The 12,823-nt window shown below is 43.0% G+C and overlaps 1 protein-coding gene across 1 annotated transcript in view; it reads right to left on the bottom strand.

Annotated features, from left to right (window-relative positions):
- DSCAM (DS cell adhesion molecule) overlaps positions 1-12,823 on the bottom strand; it is a 760,400-nt gene that overhangs the window by 716,904 nt on the left and 30,673 nt on the right. The window lies entirely within an intron of this gene.

Consider the following 12,823-nt stretch of genomic DNA (forward strand, 5'->3'; position numbering starts at 1 on the left):
TTTTTTAATTTTTGTAGAGACAGGATTTCACCATGTTGCTCAGGCAGATCTTGAACTCTGGGTTCAAGTAATCCTCCTACCTTGCCTGCCTAAAGTGCTGTGATTTCAGGCATGTGCCACCATGCACAGGCTCATTCGCATCATCTTAAAGTTGAAGAATACTTTGGAGGTCACAGAAGAAACTGCTATTCAATGTGGGCTGGAATCATCCCGAAAGCAAATGCCATTTGCAGATGAGCTGACACTCTTTGCCTTGTTAGGTGACATAACCCTCCTGGGCCATCAGTTGCAGGCTCCTCAACCTGCGTCTAGCCTCTAACTTCTACCCCAGAGACTATCCGACATGCCTGCCGCTGACCCACTCCCAGGGTCAATCTGATTGTTCTTGAACAATCTTTGGTGCCCCCTCCTCTTTGGATGAGACCCTTGTCCTAACTGTTAGACTGGATGAGAACAAGGGTCTCATCCAATGAAATAAGACCAGAGCACCCACCCAGCTCTGGCCTGTTGGGATCCATAGCAGAATTTCCAGGGTTCCCCAGGGAAGCACAGCCACCACCACGATAAAGGCAAGAGACAGCAGCCGCCACCATGTCCCAGGACAGACTGGTAGCTCATAGGACTGGACAAGGGGCACTGTCTTGGTGTGAGTTCTCCAGAAGCAGATCCTAACTTGAGGAAAAGCCAATCTATGAAGAATGTAGACAGAAGCTGTTGACTGGGGGTGGAGCTTCAGAGCAGGGATGGGAAGTGACTGCAAATCGGCATGAGGGATATTTTGGGGTAGTTCTAAAAGGGCGATAGTTGTACAACCCTGAACTTGTTAAGAATCAGCAAATTGTACAGTTAAAATAAGTGAATCTTATGCTATGTAAATTACAGCTCAATAAAGATGTTAAAAAATATAAGAATGCATTTCAAAAGTAGGTAAGTGGCTAACAAACTGAGCCTTGTAAACTCCCAGCCTAGACCCTGCCCTGCCTTGGACTGAAGTTGCTTCACTTGGATCTGGGTCCTCTAGGAGATGTCATGCCTCTGTCAACTGGCATTTTTATCTTTGTTATAGTCACAGCAAGTCCCCTGCCTATGGAGATCATTTAATAATTATTTGATGAATTGAACTCTGGTGGATGGATGCATTTCCCAGGACATCAAAACGATGCCTTAAAGAAAGGTTTAACAGAGCCCTTCCTCCCAGATTGCCCCTTGCATGTGACTCATTCACAAGGACTAGGAAAAGTGCGATGACATGGCTGTGAAAAAGAGACAAGATATTTACCTACAGACCCAGCAAGTCAATCTTCAGGAGAAAAATAGCAGCAGCGCATTGCACCATTGCCTCCTGATTTCAGGCGAGATGGCAGTGCCGCTCCAGAAGAACAGCCGTCCCCACCACCTGCTGCCCAGTAAGGCCAGAGGCAGCAGGCCCCTCTGCTGAAACTGTGAGATTACAGCCCACGTGGCTGAACTTGCAGACAAAGGGGAGGGCTGGAGCTGCTTTTCATTGTAGTCTGAGTGTTACTGTGCATCTCCTTGTGGAACAACATTGATCAAACATAGCCTTCATCCTGGTCCAAATCTGCCATTCACCCTCTCAAAAGTTCCTAAGGAGCTAGAACGTTGCACCCTCAGGACCATGCACAGGAAGGAGGGTATGGTAATCGTCAAGGGGAAAAGAATTATCTTAGAAGAATGTAAATTGTTTCTACTCCAGAGATTTGCTGAAAAGGGGGAGAGAAGTCATGTAAAAAGAGATGAATTTATTAGACGTTCTTAACCCAGGAGATCCCCAGTCTGTTCCTGATGGGTAGTTTGGTAAACCAGGAACACAAGAAGGTTGGGTAGAGTGTTAGGCTTTGGAGTCAGAGAGATCTGCATTTGGATCTTGGCCCCACCCATAATTAGCTGCCCCAGCGCTAACCTCCCTGGATTTCAGTTTTCTCACTTGTACAGCTGAGATAATAATGAAAATTTTCTCAGCTTGATGCGGTGGCACACACCTATTGTCCCAGCTACCCAAGAGCCTAAGGCAGGAGGAGTTCAAGACCAGCCCGGGCAACATAGCAAGATCCCATCTCTACAAAATAAAAATTAAAAAACTATCCAGGCATGGTGGTGTGTGCCTGTACTTCTAGCTACTTAAGAGGCTGAGAATGGAGGATTGCTTGAGCCTGGGAGTCCAAGGCTGTAATGAACCATGATTGTGGCACTGCACTGCAGCCTGGGGAACAGAGCAAGACCCTGTCTCTAAAAAAATAAAAATAAATAAGTATGTTTTAGTTAAAAAATAATAATTTTTTTCACTTGGGGTCATCGTAGGTTTGCAATGAGAGGCTATACCATGATGGGGACATTGTGTAGGAGGTAGCGAAGTGCTGCTGAAACCCCAGAGATGAACATTTCATTCAGTTAATATAATGGAGGCCCTGGCACAGACTGTCATAAAATAACATGGGAAGGCTCAGTGTGTCCCTCGTCAGCATTTCCCAAGTCCTTTCCACTGGGCTTGTACCAGTCACTTTCACACTACAGCGTGCAGAGTCAAGGAACAAGAAACAGAGCCTCCGTGTGATATTCAAATACACACAGACTTTTTGAGGGTATTATCTACTAGCCAGAACCTCCCAATTAGTATCTGTGACTCTGCATTTCGAACATTAATTCAAATGATTGCTTCCTTTTTAAGCTTATACCTGCCGAGATTAAATCCTGACTTGACTCAGTCAAGTGCCCGATGATAACCTACCAAATGCTTGATGTTTGCTTAATTGTAATTGATTTAAGTATTCTCACAAGTTCACCAACATGAATTCTTGAAAAGAAAGTGTATTATAAAGAGTTTTAAGGTTCACCCATAAATGGGCTCATGTGGTATCAGATCCTTTCCTCCAGAAATTGGGAAGGGGGTCCTGGAGCAGCAGAACCGGGTGGTCCATGCCGGAGAAGCAGATAAAGGCAGTGTGCAGAGAGAGAACAAAACCCGATGCAGACAGAACGGAGAAAGCTTCATGGGTGAACCGGAGCCTGAGAGAGCAGTTAGCTCAGCTCTGGGTCACTTTCCAGGCCAAGCCTGTCTCTCTCATTTTGGTTATTTGAGAAATCTTTCCCACAGACCCTCTCTGTGGGCTGAGCCAGGAGGAGTGGATTGTGTTGAAGACCCATGGGGGCCCATATGGGATAGGCACCTGGGACCACCGGAAGTCAACTTCGCTGTCAGCCCTGGCCTTTCTCACTTCTTAGTGCCCTTAGATTGTGATTCGCTCTCACTGTGTTCTCCAACTGAGGCATCCTTGCTTCAGCAAAAAGAGAATATTTCTTCCTCATATCCTGTCTTCCTGGTGTCAGAGAGTAGAAGAGTCAGCTTACAAGGAGATAAACGATAAATCAGAAAGAAGCTTTGAGGTTTACAGGGAAATTATCACTGAATAAGTGAAAAGTGAAGTATTGTTTAGATGTGAGGAGACAGCCAAGGAGGAGTAGAAATATAATGGATATAAACAGAGACACAGAATCGAATCATAGAAATATAGCAAATCAAGTGAGAGCCAGAAATCGTTACCATCTGACCTCACAAACTGCTACATCTCAAGTACTCAGTCTTAGCAAGAATATGTTCTCCCTTCCATGCAGGCACTCAGGTCAAAGAAGCACCATCACACCAGAGTGTATGAAGGAAGTCTTCACACTCAGATAACCCAACACACACATCTTCAGATTGTGAGTCCATGCACTCCACCCTCACACTGTGCCCGACAAGCAGACAGTGAACCCTGAGCCACAGCTCTCACCAAGCGATCGCACCACGGCTCCCAAGACACCCAAATTCCCTTCCACCACCTGTGCTGTCTTTTCGGATACATGTGAACCATGACTACCCCACCCTCATGGTATGGCCATTTGTGGGGCACAGAAGGAGAAGATGGACCCTGGTTAGGATCACTAGCTTTCGAAGCAACTTTGAGAGTTCGAACTGGATAGGTCCAGACAATTGAATATATAGGTCTGAAGCTCAAAGTAGAGCAGGAAATGGAAAGTTATGGGCATGCATTTACCATTCCGGAAGATGGTGTAGAATAAAGATAGAGGAAAGCCTTGGTTTGAACTTCAAGGAATTCACTTAAAGGTCATGCACAACCCGGCTGATATAGAGACTAGAAAAATAAAAAAGGCAGAAGAGAGTGGGAAGTTGGAAGCTAAAGCAGGAGATTGTTTCAATAAACAGAGTGTGGTCACCAGAGTTGGAAACTGTTGTGAGGATTAAAATTGTCTGCTGGATTCAACAATCTGGACGTCACTGGTGATCCTGGAATAAACTGTTTTAGTGAAAGGAATGGCAGATTGAAACTCACCAGGTGTGAGGGAGTATAGGCAGGGACAGGAGTAGCTGGGTTTCGACATGTCTTCAGAGAGCTCTGGCTTTGAAATGTGAGGGGAAATACAAAAAGCTCCTTTGCATAAAAAATAAAGCCTAACATATCCTAAAGATTATAATAGAGATGATGATTGAGAACAGCACAAATGAAACACCGTTTCATCCTATAAAAGGAGGAATTGATTGGATTTGAACCCACATCTCTTTGACCTAAAAACTACGGTTGGGCAAGAGAACTTTGGAGATCACATATACGTTCATTAACCTAAATAACTGTGGTATGTGCAGACTGGGTATTACTTAGGATTTGTTTGTGCTTGTTTCTCTAGCTCCCTGAGGTCTGACCTTAGACTGTCTGTTTGTGCTCTTTCAGACTTTGGGATGTGGGCATTTCATGGGGTGAACTTCCCTCTTAGCACCGCTCTGGCCGTATCTCAGCGGTTTCGATAAGTCGTGTCACTATTACCATTCAGTTCAAGGAAGTTTTAAATTTCCATCTTGATTTCCTTGTTAACCTAAAGATCATTCAGGAGCAGATTATTTAATTTCCATATGTTTGTCTACCTTTGAGCGTTTCTTTTGGAGTTACTTTCCAGCTTTGCGAGGGGTATGAGGCAGGCTCCCTTCCCCGAAGCTTTTGGTCTCTCGCAGTTTTCCGGCGGCCATCAAGGCAGCTGAAATTTCCTGCTGCGGCCGAGCAGCCACATGATACCCAAGAGGAAGCAGAAAGCACAGGCATTAATATAAGCACATGTGACCAAAACGCAACTGGAGCATACTAAACAAGAGCTTTATTTGTGGCCTCCAGCATGGGCTGGGGTGTGCCCACTGTAATTCTCCCGTGCACGAAGAACCACAGGACCGTGCAGACTCTGGGCTGTGCACAGGTCCAGTTGCATATTGTGTAACCCTTTTAGTGACGTTTTTCAATATTTAATCTCAAACTAAAATTCTTAATTGTTTACTATTGTTGTCACTAAAAATGTAAGAATAATCCATATGGAAGTCCCACCCCTTAGCAGTAGAGAAAGGTTTCTAACCAAAGTTAGAAGTGCAGAATTTCTCTTGAAAAGATATGCTCTGATGAAAGAAATACTGCTTTGTCTGCATTACATCTAATAGCTATTTTAAATGCTCACATAAGCACATGGATTGATGAGGAAGGGAGCTGTCCATCTCCATTGTGGTGACACTAAAGGCTTAACGGCAACACTGATGGATACATAGTTCATTGATGTCAAGGGATTTTAGTTAATCATGAAGAAAAGCGGGAAAAGGATACAATGGAAAACAAAGATGAGATGTTGACCTGCAGATGTGATTGACTTGGAACCACGCCCTGACAACCGTAGAGGCAGAAATTAAAACACTGGGACCAACCACAAGAGGCAAGTAGGTAGTCCAGTTAAGAGGAGGTAGACCAGATAACTGAAATGTCAGCTGCACGGACTGACCTTCGATTACCTCATGGCAAAGGAAAATGTTGAGAAGGCTATTGATCTCGTATTCTTATTCATGAAAAACAGCAATTGGCGAGGTGTTTGAAAATGTGATGGCAATTTACAAGTTCAAGATATAAACAAGTGAAGAAAAGCCCTTGAGAAAAGCCATGTATCAAATCCTCTAAGCATGACTTGATCTGCTTTAGAAAGAAGATGCCGAAATGCTCTAGCCTAGTGATGCAGGCAGTGAGAACTGACAGCGTAGGGCTGAATGGAGAGGAGAGGTCATTCTCCACCTTCAGGTCATTGCCATTTTGTTATTTCCAGTTGCCAAAAAAAAAGAAAAAAGATAACCCTAATCTAAACAATGTTTGTACATGATGAAGGGCCTATAAGTTGGTCATTTTCTCAGAACAAATAGGAAGGGACAGACTGCCACAAAATAAGGCTATTTTCCCCCTGAACAAAGCTCATTTGTTTCAACCGGTAGCCTCCATCCCTAATCCCACAACCTGGGCTGACACAGATAATTCCTCAAAGGCAGGCTGCCCCTTACATAGACACAAGAATCTATTCAGCAAATATAAGCAAATGTAGGTCCCTTTATCTCCCAGGATAAAGCCAGTACCAACTCTGCTGGAAAATTAAAAGACAAAATTTTCCACCACTAATCAAATCTCTTCCATGTAATGAACACCACTGTCTTCCAGGGCAACTGTGATTACGTCCGTTTTCCAAATGAAATCCTGAGAAAGTGATAATAATGGAAGTGTCACAGGCACCCAGGGTGTGTTTCCTTGTTTTCAGAGTATTTTTCCTATGTGATGGCCATTGGCTTTGTTGTTTACAATAAGTTCATGAGGTAGACAGGATAGGAAATACGAGTTTAGGGATTTGGGTTATCATACTGTTCCTGAAGTCAGGCGATGTGCGTTCAATCTGAACACACACCTCTAGTGACCTTCAGCAAAGTTCTCAACCTTTCTGTGACTCAGTTTGCTCATCTGTAAAGAAAGAGGATTACAGTGAGAATGAAATGTGATGATGAAAGATCCTATACAGTGCCTGGCATTTAGAAGTGCTCAATAGTTTGCAGCCATCATCATTCCACCTGTCACCCCTGTGGTTGTCACCATGGATGAGGCAACGTGGCTGATATCCCTGAGATCCCAAAGTCAGAGATGCAACCACAGGCAGAATCCACAGCTCCTGATTCCAATCTATTGCCCCTTCCCATCTGCTATAGAAACAATATCGAAACAGCAAAATCAGTTTCTAAAAGATGGGAATACTGTGTGAAATGGGTTTTTTAAATAAATGAAAGTCGAAGTGACGTACAAAAGAGAAGTGTGATTTGAAGCTTGAGCAAAGGCTCAGAAAGGGTCCTGATTTGTCCTGAGTTCTGTCCTGCACGATGTGATGATGGATTTGAGATGTCAAGATGCTAGATGCCCTTCCTACCCCCAAATGAAAAGAGGGAGTGGTTGATCCTCTGCATCAAAAGGGACGATAACAGGAGGAAAGACCTGTGCTGTGACCTGCCACAGAGATCCTTCACATGCTCCCAGGAACCCAAGTCATACCCCAAGGGGATGCATTTTTTTGTTATTAAGCAATGTTGCTGGTTTGTCTTAAAAATGAATCTATTTTCTGTCGAGTCTCGAGACTATATCCCCATATTTATTTTTTAGACACCCAAATAATATTTCTAAGGGTCTCAATAAGCTAAAATTTTTCTAAAATATAGCTAGAATACACCTAGGAGAAAAAAAAAATCAAAACAAAATTCTACACATAGCTTCAAGCTCGCTTGTTTTTGAAATTCTTTAGAGCTGATGCTGAACCCTGGAGGTGAATTTCACAGCCTTTAAAATCACGCCATTCACCTATTCAATAGGTAAGGATTGAAATCTCATTCAGCCAAATAATGGGTTATTCTTATTTAAAGATATGCAGTAAATTAGATTTTTTTTTTTTTTTTTTTTTTTTTTTTTTTTTTGGTGCCAACAATTAGGAATACATACTTCCTGTTTCTAAGCAATTTCAGGTTTAATTAGGATTCTCTAAGCCCCATTTGTCTTAACAATTTGACAGCTCCAGCTTCCCCTTCCACACCCACACTTCTCCTTTTTTTACACTCTCCCCCATTTGTAGTATTTTATTTCACATAAATGCCAGGAGGGAAAGGGAAGCAAGCCGAAGTGCCAATCAGATCACTTGTTTCTTCTCTGGAACACACCACTTTCAAGGCACCTATGATAAAAGGTTATTTTCCCTTGACTGACAATTATCTCTAAGCTAATTATTAAAGTGTCCTATTAAAATGTGCATGTTTGGGGGACTTCCAAGGGAAGCAGTGATGAAATCCCCTGGAGGAAGGATATGACATCACAGGAGTACTGTGCAGGAGAGCGCCCTGTTTGTCCATTTAAATTAGTTTCATCATCCATAACAAGTGTTTAAAAAGCAGAAAAGCAAGCGTGATGCATAATGCATTGTGTCATGATGCATAATAATTAGGCCTGCTCCCCGCCACCCCCATCTCCCAAGACTTAAAAATCTCTCGGAGTAAGCATTTTGTTCTAAAGGCTTTGACAAAAATGCCATTTAGGGACTTTCAAATTTACAGCTAGGCAATTTGTCATCATTTATATGAGAGGGGAGAAGGTAAAAGGAATATAATACTGCATGGTTCATCACTTCAGGAACCTCCCGGCGGTGAAAGCTCCCTGGGCCTCGACATGGCAAAGAGACACCTGCCTGTCCGGGCAACACTGCCTGGATGGAGGCACCCCGCCCCCATGCCATGTGTTGTGTTCTTTTTTTAAAAAAAGACAAAGTCACATAAGATATTTATCCCATGCTTTAACATTTGGTCTAGGAAAGCCAAAGTTAATTGAAGGTTTAGACATCGATTTTCAGCTTTGTACATGCTCCTTCTTCTCCAACCCTGCATGGACGCTGAGGTTAAGAACAGGAGAACAATTAAAAATATTCTTTACTCTAAAATAGCATTTTTTGAAGATGTGATACAATCTAAGAGAACAACTAAATTTAGATAATGTCTAAAACACAGCTGAACCAAAAATGGAAAGAGATGGTCTTCAGAATGAGACACTGTTACCTTAAAATAACCACATAATTATTTTATAAAAAAGAGCTTTATCTAAATTTAAAATAAAATTTAGATCTGAAGTACAAATGTAGCATTCCCTGTTGAAGTACGAAAAGAAACCAGGATTTGAGGTCTGATAAGCCACACAGGGAGCCCATCTGCACAACATTCATGCACCCATTTGCACAACACAGACTAAGAATCCTAAGGTATGTTGGATTCTTCACTGGGACCCAGGGCTATTTGCCCAAGAAAACCTAACTGAGGAATAACGCGGAACAGAAAGCTGATTATTTTAGGACTGGTTAGAAAGGGTTAATGTAAATAATTTAATGATTTATGGAGTCCAAAAGGCAGACTCAAGTGACCAGAAAAATTCTCTTTCAGCTAATTTAACATTTTACCATAATTGAGCACAGATTGCCTCAAACCATGGTACTGTGCTGGACTGCACCCTGGCAGAGGAGCTTTTCCGCCCTGCGTGACTCTTCCCCAGACAGTAGGGGCAGTCTATGTCATCAAAACTCATTATTGGATTTTCACTCTATAAGATGTTGAGCCTCAGAGAAAAAAACAAGGGCCAAATACATAACGGTTATGTATGTTTCCAGTTCCAGTCATACTTAGCGTTCATTGAGCCATAAACTTAGGAACATCGTGTTAATACCATGTAATTACTAATCCTCCCAAATTTCTAGTATTAAAAAAGAAACCCTTCTCAGTCAACTAACGAGATCACTGTGGGCCAACCTATTGGGATGTATCACTCAATCAACATGGATATATTAATTTGCATTGGCTTATCTGTGAATTTCTAATTTCTTCCAACATTCTTCTTATTAATACATTTGCCATAATGGAAACTGTCTAGAGCTGGGAGATAGGCCAGCTTGGTTTGGGTTCCAGCTCCTTCCAAATCATATTGTGCCTCATTAAAGAAGTCACTGTATATTTTTAATCTTCACTCCCCTCTTATCTTTCAAATTGAAGATTTTGACAGGTAATTACCAAAGGTCCTTCTATGTCTAACTAGGACTCTGGGACCTTAAGTCCCAAAGAGCAGGATGTCATCATTAGGAATCGGATAAGGCAGGAAGTTGACAATTTGTGGAGAAAAATAATGTCTGTAGGGATATATAAATAAGGCCCCCTGCATGTGACCAGAACTAGAAAAAACTCTTGGGTAAAAAATTAGGGTCATACTCAGCAATCCCATTACTGGGTATTACCCAAAGGATTATAAATCATTCTATAAAGACATATGCACACACATGTTTATTACAGCACAATTTACAATAGCAAAAACTTGGAACCAACCCAGGTGCCCATCAATGATAGACTGGATAAAGACAATGTGGCACATATATACCATGGAATACTATGCAGCCATAAAAAAGAATAAGTTCATGTCCTTTGCAGGGACATGGATGAAGCTGGAAGCCATCATTCTCAGCAAACTAAGATAGGAACAGAAAAGCAAACACCACATGTTCTCGCTCATAAATGGGAGCTGAACAATGAGAACACATGGACCCAGGAAGGCGAACATCACACACCAGGACCTGTCAGGGGTGGGAGGCAAGGGGAGGGAGAGCATTTGAACAAATCCCTAATGCACGCAGGGCTTAAAATCTAGATGACGGGTCGATAAGTGCAGCAAATCACCATGGCACATGTATACCTATGTAACAAACCTGCATATTCTGCACATGTACCCTAGAACTTAAAGTAAAATTTTTTTAAAAACTAGGCTTATAGAAACCCTTTTGAAGATGGACGAATAGGAACAGCTCTGGAGTGCAGTTCCCAGCAAGAACGCAGAGGGTGAGTGACTACAGCATTTCCAAATGAGTTTTTATTGCCCACAGACAGTGGGAGATTCCCAGGCAGAAAAGCATCATGAGTCTCCACCGTGGCTGTTTCACCTGGCACAGCTGGATGCAGCACAAAAACTCACACAAATCTAGGTGGCCGATTCAACTGGCCCCTGGAATGCCTGGGAGACACAGTCGCCCATTCAACTGAAAAAAAGGGGGCTGAAACAGGGAGCCAGGTGATCTGGCTTGGCGGGTCCCACCCGTACAAAGACCAGCAATCTGAAACGCTCTGGATTGAGAGTTTCACAGCAAGCACAGCAGGATGGACCCGGGACAGTCCAGCTCTGTGGGGGAAGGGCATCTGCCATTACCGAGGCAGTCCACAATTACTGAGGCAGTTCGCCATTACTGAGGCAATCTGCTATTACCAAGGCAGTCCACCATTAGGGAGAGAATCCACCATTACTGAGGCAGACTGCCATTACCGAGGCAATTCTAACTATACCTCTATAAACAAAACCACAAGGAAGTTCACACAGCAGCTAGGCAGAGCCCACAGCAGCTCAGCAACGCCTCTGCTGTCAGACTGTGACTAGGTTAACTCCTTGCTGGTCAGGACATCTCCAAAAAAAGACAGCAGCATGTCAGAAACTTACAAATAAAGCCCCACCTTCCCAGGACAGAGCACCTGGGAAAAAAAGGTGGTCATGAGTTCCACTGCAGCAGACTTAAAAGTACCTGCCCAGCAGCTCTGAACGGAACAATGGAGCTCACAGCTCAGCACTTGAGCTCCTATAAGGGACAGACTGTCTCCTCAAGCAGGTCCCTGACCCCAATATATCCAAAGAGACACCTCATAAAGGAGAGCTCAGGCTGACATCTAGTGGGTATCCTTCTGGGACAAACATAACAGAAGAAACTGGCAGCAACCCTTACTGTTCTGCAGCCACCACAGGTAATCCCCAGGCAAGCAGGGTCTGGAGTGGACCTCCAGCAGTCCTGCAGCAGAGGGGCCTGTTAGAAGGAAAACTAAAAACTGGAAAGAAATAACTTCATCATCAACAGAAAGGACATCCACTCCAAGACCCCATCTGAAAGTCACCAACTACAAAGACCACAGGTAGATAAATCCACAAAGATGGAAAGAAATCAGTACAAAAAGGATGAAAACACCCAAAACCAGAACGCCCCTCCTCCTCCAAGGGATCACAACTCCTCACCAGCAAGGGAATAAGGCTGGATGGAGAATGAGTCTGATGAATTGACAGAAAGAGGCTTCAGAAAGTGGATAATAACGAACTTCTCTGAGCTTAAAAGAACATGTTCTAACCCAATGCAAAGAAACTAAGAACCTTGAAAAAAAGGTTTGATGAAACGCTAATGAGAATAAACAGCTTGGAGAAGAATATAAATGAATTGATGGACCTGAAAAACACAACACGAGAACTTCGCGAAGCATACACAAGTTTCAACAGCTGAATCGAACAAGCAGAAGAAAGGATATCAGAGATTGAAGATCAACTCAATGAAATAAAATAAGAAGGCAAGATTAGGGAAAAAAGAATAAAAAGAAATGAACAAAGCCTCCAAGAAATATGGGATTATGTGAAAAGACCTAATCTACATTTGATAGGTATGCCTGAATGTGACGGAGAGAATGAATCCAAGCTGGAAAACACTCTTCAGGACATTATCCAGGAGAACTTCCCCAACCTAGCAAGGCAGGCCAACATCAAGTCCAGGAAATACAGAGAACACCAAAAGATAGTCCTCAGGAAGAGCAACCCCAAGGCACATAATTGTCAGATTCACCAGGGTTGAAATGAAGGAGAAAATGCTAAGGGCAGCCAGAGAGAAAGGTCGGATTCCCACAAAGGGAAGCCCATCAGACTCACAGCGGATCTCTTGGCAGAAACCCTACAAGCCAGAAGAGAGTGGGGGCCAATATTCAACATCCTTAAAGAAAATAACTTTCAACCTAGAATTTCATATCCAGTTAAACTAAGCTTCATAAGCGAAAGAGAAATAAAATCCTTTACAAACAAGCAATTGCTCAGAGATTTCATCACCACCAGGC

Source organism: Aotus nancymaae, unplaced genomic scaffold (assembly GCF_030222135.1).
Source record: "Aotus nancymaae isolate 86718 unplaced genomic scaffold, 86718_ANA_hifiasm-v0.15.2.pri h1tg000022l_1, whole genome shotgun sequence".
Lineage (NCBI taxonomy): Eukaryota > Metazoa > Chordata > Mammalia > Primates > Aotidae > Aotus > Aotus nancymaae.